This window comes from Amia ocellicauda, chromosome 7 (assembly GCF_036373705.1).
Source record: "Amia ocellicauda isolate fAmiCal2 chromosome 7, fAmiCal2.hap1, whole genome shotgun sequence".
Taxonomy (NCBI): Eukaryota; Metazoa; Chordata; class Actinopteri; order Amiiformes; family Amiidae; genus Amia; species Amia ocellicauda.
In genome coordinates, this window is record NC_089856.1 from 42,609,261 (window position 1) to 42,623,814 (window position 14,554).

The 14,554-nt window shown below is 40.3% G+C and overlaps 2 non-coding genes across 2 annotated transcripts; both read left to right on the forward strand.

Moving 5' to 3' along the window:
* The first annotated feature begins 106 nt into the window (after window positions 1-106).
* On the forward strand, window positions 107-178 carry trnag-ucc (transfer RNA glycine (anticodon UCC)). Its single transcript has one exon. It is a non-coding gene; the product is annotated as a tRNA-Gly (tRNA).
* A 10,094-nt stretch (window positions 179-10,272) lies between these two features.
* On the forward strand, window positions 10,273-10,360 carry trnay-gua (transfer RNA tyrosine (anticodon GUA)). Its single transcript is given in 2 exon segments — window positions 10,273-10,309; window positions 10,325-10,360. It is a non-coding gene; the product is annotated as a tRNA-Tyr (tRNA).
* Window positions 10,361-14,554: the final 4,194 nt, after the last annotated feature.

A 14,554-nucleotide genomic window follows, 5' to 3' on the forward strand; every position in this document is an offset into this window, starting at 1 on the left:
CACAATCCCGCCGATCCCATTAGTGGAGCCGCTCAGAACTGCATACTGCAATATACGTGTTACTGTTAATTACTTCTACATCTGTTTTTGAAGCGGTTATCAGCGGGCGTTGGTGGTATAGTGGTGAGCATAGCTGCCTTCCAAGCAGTTGACCCGGGTTCGATTCCCGGCCAACGCAGCTCTTTTTAGCCCATCACCGTCAAATATATACAATTAAATCGTGTAATGCGTATTTTGTCGTTGTTGTAATTCTCATTATAATATGGAGGATCATTTGTGTCTAAATTATAACATAAATCACGACATAAATAAATACATATTTAGCCTACATACATAGACAAAGTGATTCTCCAAAGTATTCACCCCCCTTGCACTTTTCCACATTTCACTGTGTTCCAACATGAAATCAGAATGGATTTTTTGCCATTGATCAACACAGAAAATATCCATAAGGTCAAAGTGAAAAATATAATCTGCAAATCGTTCGGTGGAGAGGCTGAAACGAGTGCAGATGGTGAAGGGTGCCCTGGATGGAGGTAGGCGGGTTCCTGATGCTGTGCGGCTCATTATGGCGCAGGGGCTGGCATATGAGGTTAACATCATCCAGGCTGCTGGCAAGAAAGTGAGTTTTATGAACCACTTTTACTTTGAGACCACTGGGAGTCTGCGCCATGGACAACACAACAAAACTGAATTTGATGCACTTCTGGTGTTAATTTTACACTGGCAATTTCACCGAATTTAGGTCTTTTGCATCATGATGCCCCCAAACAACTATTGTTATTTGAGGTATTTGAATCAATACTCATGAAAATCAAAATCTAATTCTCAAAATAATGTAGCTTTGTTTTCGTGGATGTGCTCGACTCTAATTGGCTGCTGCCGGTCTCGGACCCGAGTCGCATCTTTAATATGAATCGTGCTGGATCTGGTCGCAGCTGCCTGGGTGCTGCAGGTTTGAGGGCAGCGGCTCATCGGTTAGGCCCCGACCTGCTGCTTTCTGTTCAACCGGACCCTCACTTACTCCATTGAATTAACAACCGGCTTAGATTGTACTTTTCAAATGGTGTAAAAAAAAGTTGGTTCTGTTATAAGTTTGTCATACAATTCTAAACTTAACTTAAACCCCCTACGATTTAAAATACTGAAAATGCTCTGATTAAGAAATGATTGATTATTACTTCAATTAAGGTTCAATTAAGCAATTGAGAGCTCTGTTGCAACAGAAACCACAGGCAGTGGCCATCTTGCCAAAGACTGGGCAGCTTATCATTTGGCCACTTTACACTATGGCTACAGCATTCAAGGCAGTAATGACAGATGCTTTTCTATTAGCTAACATTAGTTACTTTGTTGTCTCTTGTTATAGGCCCACTACTGGCCACTGCTGTGTAAATGGGTGAAATCACTCAAGCTGATATGTATTGTGATTTATTTAACTGGGTCTGTTGAGGGGAAGTCTGATATGTCCATCCTGTTGGCTTTAGATTACACCAGGCCATGGGGGACGGGGAGTGGATGTCCCGCCAACGGCGATTTGCCAGCACAGGGGCTTGCTCCCAGCCAGAAGAGATGGTATGACATCTTTCAGAGGGTATGTGTTGACTAGAGATAAAGCCATGTAACATAACCTGAATGTTTCATCTTAAGGCACAATCAATTGCATGTTTTATTGTTACAGACAGAGACATGTCCAATGCAGGTCTGTGGACAGGCAACTCTATTTGCTGACCCACAGAGTTGTCTGTGTGGATTCAGACTTATTCAGGTGATTGATTATGTTGCCATACAAGAAAGAAAAGTAATGCTGGCAAGTCAATTTCTGTCACATTGCCTCCAGTGTCATACTAGTTGTTCTTACTTCAGCATGTGGCTCACTATCCAGAAGGTTTTATACATTTTAACTATTTTGATTTGATATAAATCTATCACTGTATAGGGCTGTGCCGGTGACAGATTTTTGGTATCGATATACCGTTGAAGAATGATGATCAGTATTACCGTGGGGGGGCGTGGCTTTGTTTCTGTATTCTGAAAAAGTTGGAGGACTCTTCTGTTTTATTGTTCAATCAAACAGTACAAATATTAATAAATATGAATCAATACATATCACAAACAGAATAAAATAAAGATTTAAAAGAAGCATGTTCAAATTTAATTGTAAATCGTTTTCTTAAGTGCTATGACTTACAATTCTGACTTTAAAAGGAGCATTTGAAGTAGACTTTTTATGAATTCATGCATACAGCTGCAAACCGAAAGACCTAATTTGTGAACTTATTGAAAATGTCCCCATCATTTGCATTCTCTGTTTCTTAACAGTTTATACTCGTGAACTGGGTCAATAAGATCGCCTGGCCCCGTCTCTGGGGGAAGAATTGCATGTTGTGTGTATCTGTGTGATACAAGTTTGTCAAAAGGGTAACATCAACATGTAATTCACGGACAAGAATCATCTGGGCTGGTATCGCTCTGAGGCAAAGTTTGCGTTTGCATGTGTGTCCTCTTATTTGATTTCTCAATTTTAACCTGCTGATTCTCATTTGCAGGAACTTTCCATTTGAGGCTTCCGGCATTTTGTTTATGTGCATGTTCCTCTGATTGTATCCCAGCACTTGTTTTGCAGTAGCTAAAAAAACAGTTTCAGCTTCAGAAGCAAGTAACGATCGGGGTGTAGCTTGGTCATCCTGCTTTTGAGTAGCTTTAGGTTTTATATCCGTCTGATCCTGTGGTGATCTTTCTGCCATTTTAAGTCCATCAATTTATTTTAGGATTCTAAATTCACAGCTGGTCCATGCTTGAATCCTAAATCCAGTAGATCTTGCTTCTGAAAACACACCAGTTCTAACCCAGAGACCTCCTGTTCACAGAGCATGTCTGCATAATTGAAGTAAACATGAAGGTCGCTGATCAGCCACTGACAGACATGTTCTTTGGTCCAGTGCTCAACCCTGTCTGGCAGGTCTATAGAGCCGCTCATTCTGTGTCATCAGATTTGTCCAACCTAGAGAAACAATGCATTTATGAGGTTAGAGCAAAAATCATGGCATAGCTCACAATAGGCATCTATCACTGTATGAAGTTTCATGACTTTCTGTCCAGCAGTTTGGTTTTATAGGCTTTTCAAAATGATGGCAGAAAAATTATAATAATCCTAACAATTACAATAGGTAGCCCCCTAAAAATATTAGACTTCACATTTCAACTACAGTATTTACATTTCATATTATATAATTAACTGATTGTTTAGCAGAATACAGTACAATGAACCCCAAACATGTCAGATAAAGTAAAAACTGTTTTAACAATATAAAGCCTAAAACTCAAACAGAAGCGACACTGTGCTGTAGATCTACAGTATTACTGAACATGATCAGTGTTAATATTTTATGGGATTTTTTCATTTGTTTTAATCTTAGTTACAAACGTTGTCCGAGTAAAAGTGTAGATGGTTCAGATTCTGTAATTTTGCATCAAAATAGCATTACTAAAACACAAACCAAAATAACTGAATCCATCCACGTTTCATGTTGCAAATCGTCATTTTGTCTGCAATACTTCATATAAGATCCCAAGCCTAAACTCAGACTTGCTTTCGGAAGCACTAACCTATTTCTTCTAAACCTGCCTAGTAGTTCTTCATCGGCCAGTCATATGCCCCGTTTCCATTGGTGGACGCGTCCGGACGTGTTTTGTGGCTGGTCAACTATCTGCTGCCAGACGTGGCCATAAGCGTCCGTCACACCCACTAAGGAAATACTTCGCTTTCAGGAGTGGAGATGTGTGCGCTTGAGACAGACAGGGAAGAGATCAGATATATTATGTCGGAAGATACAATCTCAAGTGTCGCATGGGATCACGAATAAATTATTTTTATTAGCAGCATGGAGTGAAATCCACGTACAGAAACAATGACTGCTTAGAGTTAATATCCGAGTGTATTAAAAACTTGCCGAATACGGGTTTCACAGGGCCCCAGTGCAGTGCCGCGACCGAAGGATAATAATCAGATCGGTAGCAGACGATTTTATTAATATTTTATGAACAACTGGATGGTGTTTCAGGCTGTGTTTTGTGAATGGTGTGCAGGACAATCCACAGAGACCATCAGTATGAAGGCGAACACGATTAAATTAACATGTGCCCATTTACAAGTTAAATGAATGAATAAATAAATACAGCAGATCTGGGTTTCCCTCTGAAACATTAAGGACTGGTTTAATAAATGCGTCCATAAACGCCATGATTGAGACGCGCACTTTAGTTAAATTATAACCTGCTATATTATAGCTGGATGATTAATCCTGAAACGTGTGTATTTTGTTTCGACTATAACTTACCCTGGTTAAGGACGTTTGCTTAGTAAATTATTAATAATACGGCAAAAAGTATTGTTTGCAGTTACAAATCTACAGAAAGATTAATAAGTTAAGGGAGTCACGTTATGTCATTTATATAATACATATATACTAGCACAAATGATGATGATAATACTAAAGAGCAAATATGTAGTTATTGTTGCATATGTAAACGTATTTAGCTCTTCCTAATCTCTCTTAACAGAAACATGTATTTATTACGCTGTTTACAATCATGTAAAGCAGAATTAATAAAATACACACAAAAGTCCTTTCCACGTCAGGCTATATCGCTCGTAGTGTTGTTCTGTCTTTGTTTTAAAACGAAACACAAACCAAACCCACAGTTGCTGCTCCTCCCTTCAGAGGGATGGACTTCACAAGGGCCTAGTTTTACAAAAAGCTGTGGGACACGTCCGGCACGGCGCGGCACGGACGCTTAAGCGAGTGGAACTGAAGCACTAGACAAAGGGTCACGTTGGCGTCTCCACAGCCGGCTGCGTTCTATCTGATGTCACAGGCATCTGATTCGAAGAACGCTTTCCACGAGCCTTGCTGCACTGTGACGCACAGCGACACGTGAGAAAACAAGTTATCATCACATCGTCGATCTCCTCGGCAGTGGCAAGTGCAATTTTGTCACAAATAGCTGAAGCCCTAAACATAGTTTGACCAGAACTCATCCAGCAGAGAGATAGCATGTTAAATAGGTGTTAAATATAATTTTGCATCCAAGTAATTAGGAAATTAGCATATAGGAAGCAGTAGACAGTAATAGACAAGGCAGAATTAAATGGCATGACTAAAATGTGACCAAACTCATGTAAATTTAGTTGACTGAAACTAAGATCGAAGTCAACTTTTAGTAGACTACAAATAAAGAAAAGTTCATGACTAAAATGTGACTATATCTCATAGACAACTTAGTCGACGTAAGACTACGACTCCATCGTCCATGGTCAGTGTAGGCTGCATAGGGGTTGGAGCAGGAGCTGGGGCAGAGGTACAGGCAGAGATAGGGGCAGACGTGGAGGAAGGCGGTCCACTGGTAGCCTGTTTGATATGAAGAATAATACAATTTCAAAAATTGAAACTAGCAATTTCCCAACTACAGCAACATGTTTTCTCTCTGAAAGTCTGGATTAGATTACCTTCTTAGGATGGAATCCACACAGACAACTCTGTGAGACACCAGATAGAGTTGCCTGTCCACAGACTTGCATTGGACATGTCTTTGTCTGTAACAATAAGAGATGTAATTGATTGTCCATTAAGAAGAAACATTCAGGTTATGTTACATGGCTTTATCTCTAGTCAACACACACCCTCTGAAAGATGTCATACCATCTCTTCTGGCTGGGAGCAAGCCCCTGTGCTGGCAAATCGCAGTTGGCGGGACATCCACTCCCCGTCCCCCATGGCCTGGTGTAATCTAAAGCCAACAGGATGGACATATCAGACTTCCCCTCAACAGACCCAGTTAAATAAATCACAATACATATCAGCTTGAGTGATTTCACCCATTTACACAGCAGTGGCCAGTAGTGGGCCTATAACAAGAGACAACAAAGTAACTCATGTTAGCTAATAGAAAAGCATCTGTCATTACTGCCTTGAATGCTGTAGCCATAGTGTAAAGTGGCCAAATGATAAGCTGCCCAGTCGCAGGGGCCAGTCAAGAATAGGTGTAAGTGACTGCAAGCCCTAAACCGTGAGAATTGCCCTGTTACAGTGGTGATTACACACCGTCACCACCAGGTGCCTATAAATATTACTTTTGTTTTTACACTGCTTGTGTAACTTAATGTGATGTATACTTTTCTTTGTTTGGAAAGCATATCATCACACTTATGCAAGTTTGCTTGTAGAATAACTCCACTGCTAATTATACTGACAATTATTATAAGAAAAATGAAAGAGACTTTCAGTGCTTAGTATACTTTGAGGTGATTAAGAATGCCAGTAACTCTTATCTGTAATGCATTTTAAACTCTTAAGTTTTGTTTGAAGCATATTATCATAAGTGTAACTGTATTTTATGGTGTACTTACGCAGTGTGACTTTTCACATTTCTCACATTTCTGTTACTCAAATACCATTGTAGTTCTTTCAAGCAACTGGTACATTAATGTAACAAAGTTATCAAGTACATGAAGCAAGTAAATGGTAAATAAGTACTTTCTGGGACTGTTATTGGAAAAGATTAAAAGTTGTATGTTTTTTGTTCTTGGGACAGTTGAAAGAAACTCACAAATCACTGAATATAATTAAGCCAACTGCTAAATTAATCTTACTAAGTTAGCAAGTGTATAATAAGTGTAAAGGGATTTTTGCTGGGTGATACTTGTTTTTTCAGCCAATCTAATATATAGTTGAACTGAAATCTCATAGGCCAATTTATACCTCAATAAGATTATTTTTAGAGGGAAGACACAGTCAAGTAAAAGGTGTACAATAATAATTTATTTGTGACAAAAATAGAAAACTAATATAATTTAATTGCATTACTAAAACAGGTAATATTAAGCTTCTGCTGAGTTACAGGAAAGAAACAGATTAAACCTGATTTCTCTCACTGTTCCTCACAGAGAGCAGTTGTGGTCAGTCTAGTCGGCAGCCGGGTCTCTCTCTCTCTCTCCTTCCTCCTGTCCTCCTTGTCACTGTTGTTTTTCTTCTATGCTCCTTTGTTCAGTTTACAATTTATATTGTTCCCACTAACCAATAATAGTGAAACACCTCTATACCATGAGCTCAATGCGTGATGAGACCATGCTTCACTCTGTCCATGCTTAAGGTCAAAAAGGTCAACACAAGAACACACTAGTTAAGGTTAAACTGCAGGCTATGAGGAGTCACGGGTTCCCATGTAGAAATTCTACATTGTAGAACAATTTGCTGTACCTTAAAATATCTTACATAAGTAAATAGTAAAATGTACTATTAAATGGTAAAGAACTAAATTTCAGAATCTGTTATTGGACAAAATTGTTTTTGTTCCCCCAACGGACAGTTGAAAGAAAGCCATTAGATCACTCTCTCTGTGTGACCTATAACAAACATTCTGCACATTCAATAACTTGATTGTCACTATTGTAAGAGTAACACTGCCGCAATCTATCATTCTGTTTAACTTTCTCATCAATTCAATGCTTCTGGTGCCCCCTTAAATAACCTAATAGTCCCATCAAAACTTCACAAACATTCCCATCCATGTTTCTTCACCTCCTGTGTACTTGTGTGATGTCAATAGCATGTCATATACAAATAATGATCAATTGGATATCATTAGTTGTTGAACTATTATACAGCATTTTACAGTCAGACTATTTAATCAAAATTAAATTAATACAATGTAAAATACATTACACCTAGTAAAACTTTAGTCATCATGTAGAATAAACAAACTACCTTAGCAGTGCTTCCTGTAGTACGTTAATTTCCACTGTTATATCGATCTACAGAGGAATAAAAGCAGCTTTTCGTGCTGTCAAATTAGGGAATTTTAGCTAAACAATCCTCGGCTCCCCCTCATGTCCTATACAAAATGGCAGAGAGGTAAACACTTTCACCTTTCACCTTTTTGGGGGGTGGGGGGTAGTGTATTTCAAATAAGTGGCAGATGTGCTTCATTAAGGATTCCCCCAAAACATTGAACAAGATTCTTCATTAAACAATTATAAAACAGTTATAGGCATGAAATGTGTGAACAGAAATTTGCCCTATTATGATGTTAAAAAAAAAAGTATATAGAAATGACTTGAGGTTGCACCATGATATTAAAAGGACCTGGATGTACACATGAATATTAAATGCATTAAAGACTGGAAATGAGAGGCATTTCTTTACACAAAGAGTTTTAGGGTTCTGGAACAAGCTTCCCAGCCACACAATTCAAACAGACTTTGCCGGGGCTGAATTGGCCCCCATTCTTAAGTTCTGCCCTTTTTGTGGCAGGTTACCCATTTTGTGACTGGAAGGAATCCCCCCCACCCTCCACCCTATAAAACAACGACCTCTGGTATTTTTGTCCATTTGTATATACACTATATATCACATCATAAGGTCAAAAAAATGTGAAAAGCTAAGCCTAAACAATGTGATGATGCCTAGTTAAGCATAGATCCAAGTTTCTCTTTTTTAATATACTAGGATCTGTTTCACACTAACAAACAAAACATTAGTCAGTTCTCTTCCTCTTTCTGTAGTTGTCCATTAGTCTTCTGTTTTGGCCACACTCAGTGTAAGGCTGATCTGTTTACACGAGGAAGGTGGTGGGGGTGGCTGAATGCATTTGGCCGTGTTTGGCTCAGATGCCAAGACTAAGGATGGTACTGACGTGAAATTCAACGATGGGGCTGAAAGTACAGCGCCTGGCCCCTTGCCATGGTTCCTGCCTGCAGTTCAAGGCCTCGTGGTGGCAAAGGTTGGATAATGCTGGGGAAGGGGGGCAGGTGCGTTGGATGCGTTCACAAGCTCAGAGCTTGTGCTCCCTCTGATGGAATTGTGATGTAGGAGGTGGGTGTCCCACTATATCGCTCCTGCAGAAACAAATGCAAGGCAGACTCTGTTCCCCCCTCACCAATTACAAAGTATGAGTTTATAAATGTCCATGTCCACTTCCCTTTAATAATAATTAACAACAAAACAACAATAAATAACAGCATTCGTCCCCTTTAAGTTAACCTGGCAGTCACCAAGACAAATAATCAAATTTCCTTTGGGGGGTGTTCACTGTAGGGCAATCAATATAATCACATGTTATCATAGGCGAATTAGCTCAGATGGGCGGGTGCTTGCTTCTGTAAGTGAGAGGTAGCGGGATTGATGCCCACATTCTTCAAGAACACTTTATTATTTATGAATGCCGACAAAATAAATAAGTAAATGCATATATTAGTTCAATCACCGTGTGTATAATTTATTTTAACAGAGCTACAACATAAAACAAAATAACTCAAATACATGCTCAAATATATCTATGACGTATGCGACAAAATTACTCCAAGCAGAGTGGTGCAGCAGCAGCGCCTCAGGCTCATGACCTGGAAGTCAACGGACGGAAACCATCCTCTGTTCCCCCTTACATCTTGAACCAAAATGATAGAAGAGAAATGTAAATGGACACATTGGAATGTAAAAAGCAAAGTGGTGATGCAGACAGACATTCATACTCATAAAATTTGAAACTATTTACATAAATTAATCAATACATACACAAAGATACTCACGAGAGTTATACTGGTATTCTGAATGCTGTTTATTATTCTGTTTATACCTGAAAATACCAGAGAAAATACATAAACACATGCTGAAATTATTTAATACATGTTGAAATAAATAAATAGACCATGTGCCTGAATCATGTTCAAGACCTTTGCACTGACCTCTCAATGGTCATATATGCATATAACATTTTATCGGATGATCCCAAAAGACAAAACGAACTGTGCGAGGAACATCTTGACGTTGGATTTTCTTGGGTTCTGTATTCCAAATAAGTGGTGGATGTGCTCCATTAAGGATTCCCCCAAAATACTGAACAAGATTCTTCATTAAACAATTAAACTAATTATAGGCCTAATTAATTATCAATAATTGAAGTGGAATAATAAATGGCAAACACACATTGAAATGAAATGCGTTAACAGAAATTAGCCCCATTAAAAAAAAAGTAAATAGAAATGACTGAACAAACTAAATCTCAAATTTAATATCAGGGAAATTAAAGAGAAAAGCTGGCAACACTGGGTACTTCTCATATAGGGATAGTGTGGATGCCACATTAGATCTTTAGAAACACTCTTTCGAAAGGTACAAAAATATAACGCAGATTGCTGTGGTGGCTTATAATTACTGTATATGAAAAGATTTGGATAAGAAAATTGTGTATATTTCACAACTTGTATAGTGTCTCCCTTCGATAGCTCAGCTGGTAGAGTGGAGGACTGTAGAATTCATTCATGGCCATCCTTAGGTCGCTGGTTCAAATCCAGCTTGAAGGATTTTTTTTTTTTCCATCTAAAATTTGGAGTATCTGTTCTTTAAATTATTACTGCCATCGCCATTAGCTTGTGCATAAAAAAACAAGCTGCCTTACAAGTATACATAAGAGAGTCGCTGCATTAGAGACCTCAGACCAGACAATAGCATCAACATCAGCGACAGTGTCAGCAGTTCTGCCCACCGCATTTCCTCCGACACACAACACACAGCAAAATCCAACAAAGATCTCAACTTGAATCGCTGTAATAAGTGTACAAGTTATAGGTGGTGTTATAAAATACAATGAGGGAGACTGAAGAGAGCAGGAAAGACTGAGAGAGAAAATGTGTCGTTTGTTGTGTATTCCTTGTTATTTTATTTGTTTAAACCATTCAGAGAAAGGGTAGCCAATGCTTTTTTAACATTTTGCACTGGATCCCCTTAGTGTACATTGTATCTGCTTCCAATTCAAATGAATACATAAGAAACCTCTTCCGGACTCGGCGCACGATGCTGCCGTCAGAAATCTCTGCCTGTCCTGGCTGGCCGTGGCGCCGTGATATACTTTGATGAGGTTCTACACCAAAGACTGATGCTAAAATCGGACCCTGGACAGGACCCCATCTCCTAACTTCACTTCTCACTCTAAATGAACTGAAATAGCAAATCCCAATTCCCAAGTCTGGAGTTTAAAGAATCAAGTAATTAACTCTTCTGGGCCTTGTTCAGTGAATAATAAGAATTGGAAAGCGGATCTATAGCTCTCTAATAGGTGGTTGCACTCATGAACGGAACACATCATCTGCTAGAGCTTAATCCGTTTCAGTGAAAGGAACAGAAACACAGCTGTACTGATCCGAGGCAGGCATTAACCCAGATAGCTGTAAACGAGAGACTGATTTTTAAAAGAAAGCTCTACTCATATGAAGATCAGCTGCTCCTCCGCACTAAACCTCAAATCTTGCCCGGCTGTCACAGAAAGAGGGCTCTCTCATGTGCAGTACAGCTGCTTTAGTGCGTCATACCTGGGCAGAGCTGCTGCAGGAATATGTGTATCGCAACTTCTAGGGAGGCTGAGCTGGACAGGCCGCCCCCTAGTGGCACGCTGCTGGCTGACACTGCTTGGGGCCCAGGTAGGGGCCCCGCTGAGCGGAGAGAGACACTGACACTGAGAGGTTTCAAAACTGCCAAACTGTTGACTGTGACACTGGCTCCCCCTGCTGGACAGCTCCAGTCATAACAGCACCTCAAAGCTCCTACAGACAACAAAAGACCTTAATTCTTCATGTGTCATTTCTCGTCTCTCCTGATTGCTTCCCACTTCTGTGCCACAAGTAGTGTGTTGCAATTGATCATGGCTTCCCATCCTGGCTTTTACAGTACAAAACATAATAATAGGAATTATCTGAATAGCTGCAGATATTGAAATACTAAATGAATGTATGATCTGGAATTTGCATAATTCTAACTTCACTGAGATCTGTATGTGAATGTGTATACCCTGAATGACACTGAACACATCAATATCACAAAACCTAAAGAACACCTGTTAAGAGGCACGTTGCTGGTCACAAGGCAAAACGGGAAAAGAACAGGAAGTGTTGCAAATGGTGCAACAGTGGAACATTGAACTGGGCGGTGAGCCAGATACAAGTCTGGATCTAAAGTCATGCTACTATACTGCACTGTGAGATCTAATTTTAATTGTAAATCATTTCATATTTAAATTTTGTTTTGTTTATATATGCTTATAATCTTCAGCATATATTGTGCTCCAGAAACCTCTTGTGTGGACATTCCCTTCAGACATGGAATAAGTCCAGCAGTTCAGAGGAGAGCAACCAGACTTATTCCAGGTCTGAAGGGAAAGTCTTACTGAGAGACTGAGGAACTGAACCTTTTCACCCTGGAACAGAGGAGACTACGTGGGGACTTGATCCAAGTCTTCAAAATCATGAAAGGCATCGACCACATCAAACCAGAGGAGCTTTTCCAGATCAGCAGGGACACACGCACCCGGGGACACAAATGGAAATTGGGCTTCAAGGCATTCAAGACAGAAAACAGGAGACACTTCTTCACACAGAGAGGCGTCACAATCTGAACAAACTCCCCAGCAATGTGGTTGAAGCTGAAAATTTAGGAAAAATTAAAAATAGACTGGATAGGATCCTTGGATCACTTATAAATGGACACCGAACGAGCACGATGGGGCGAATGGCCTCCTCTCGTTTGTAAACTTTCTTATGTTCTTCAATGGCATTGTGTAACGCATTCCACGTCAGTGACCTTTTATTACATATACACCATATACCACCATGGGGAGGGTGGGCATTTAACAACATAACCAAAGTAAGAACACAAGCAAAGCCTCTAAACCTTACGAAAGTGCACTGAAGAACACAAGATTGCAGTGACATCAAGATCTGAGATGCATTTGATAATTTCATTAAGTGTCATGCCAATTCAATTCAGCAAAAAACAGACCAGTGACTTTTTGGCCAAGTCCAGTAATGAGGAAATGTATGCTTCATAATGACATGCTTTGCACTACCTAATGTCATCTACATTCTTGGACTTGCGACGCCCACGCTTAGTTTACATTATTCCCCCCCTGTGAAGTTCACATCAGTATGCATTTCCTACCAGAGGCAGTACGAAGCCCTGGCTATAGTCGGCGTGTTCTCCGGTCAGACTGACCCTCCCCGGCGCACACACCGCCACCACCGGCTCCGAGGCACGAAGCTCTCCCGGTAGACCTGCCGAGCCCCGGCCACAGGACAACTGAGCGTCGCTGAGCCCGCAAGAGCTGCTCGCTGTCCCCGAAACCAGGAGAGTGAGAAACACGCGGCTCTAGTGTGTGTTTAACATGCACAGAAGTGGGCCTCACACAAGCGCAGCCCGCCCGAAATGTGATGAGTTCGAGAAAAAGCACGGAAGTGACGTAGAGAGTAGCTCAGATGGGGGCGCTGGCTTCGCAAGTGAGAGGAAGCGGGATCGATGCCCGCATTCTCCAAAAACGTATTATTTTAATCATAATTACAAGTCATTGTACCGCTAAACTGGGTAAAGAGTATTAGTATTATATACGTTAAAGAAATCGTTTTCAAAACACCTATAAAATATCAATGTCTGTATTGTGAGAGTGATTAACAACATGTCCCAATTACAATAACTAATGCCGATAAAATAAAACAGTAAATAAATAAATGTATATATTATATCTTAAATTAGCGAGGGTATCATGTATTTTAACATAGTGACAACATAAAACAAAATAACTCGCAGACATGCTCAAGTATTTCTATGTTGGGTGCGACAAAATGGCTTCGAGCAGAGAGGCGCAGCGGCAGCGCCTCGGGCCCACAACCCGGAGGACGATGGATCACACCATCCTCTGCTTCCAGCCTCTGGCAAGATGGGCACTGGCTGAGGCTTTTGCTCCAACAGAGCTCGAGTGCTTAATTGAACCTTCATTGAAGTAATAACCATTTCTTAATCAGAGCATTTTCATTATTTTAAACAGTAGGGGGTTAAGTACAGAATTGTATAAAGCAGGTGTTTTCAAACCGCTCCTGGAGTACCCCCTGCCCTGCTGGTTTTTGTTCCAACTGAGGCCTTAATTACTTAATTGAATCATTAATTGCCCTAACAAAGCAATATACCATTAAATGAAGTAATTAAGAGCTCAGTTGGAACAGAGGGATGGCGGGATGGCTCGCTCACAGAGAGACGTGCATTGTCAGCCAAAAGGGACGCAGATGGTGGTTCGAGCCAAAAGCAAAGGCCTGGGACAGTGCGAGCAGGACTTATACAGATTGAAAAATGCTCACTGCTTCAGATTGTCCTGCAAATAAAAAAATCCTTGGTCTGGATATCAAGTCACACATTGCCGAGCCAGGACTTGAACCCGGATCCTCCGGATCATCACCCTGATGCTCCAGCTGAGTGACTCCAGCAATGGAGCATTAACGCGGAAGAGCGATTAACTGTGCACTGTTTGTGCTGTCACTCAGCTCATGCGATGCCATGTTTATCTGAGAGCTGTGACGCGCTGTATAATCTCTATTAAAGTCTGTTATAGAAGACTATCCATGTCAAAAGTAAAAATAAATACACAGAATAGAATAAAGAAATGTGAAGATTGGCCTACATGTAGACATCAATTAATAGCCTACATTTAAATAATCATGGACATCTACCTACATATTTCT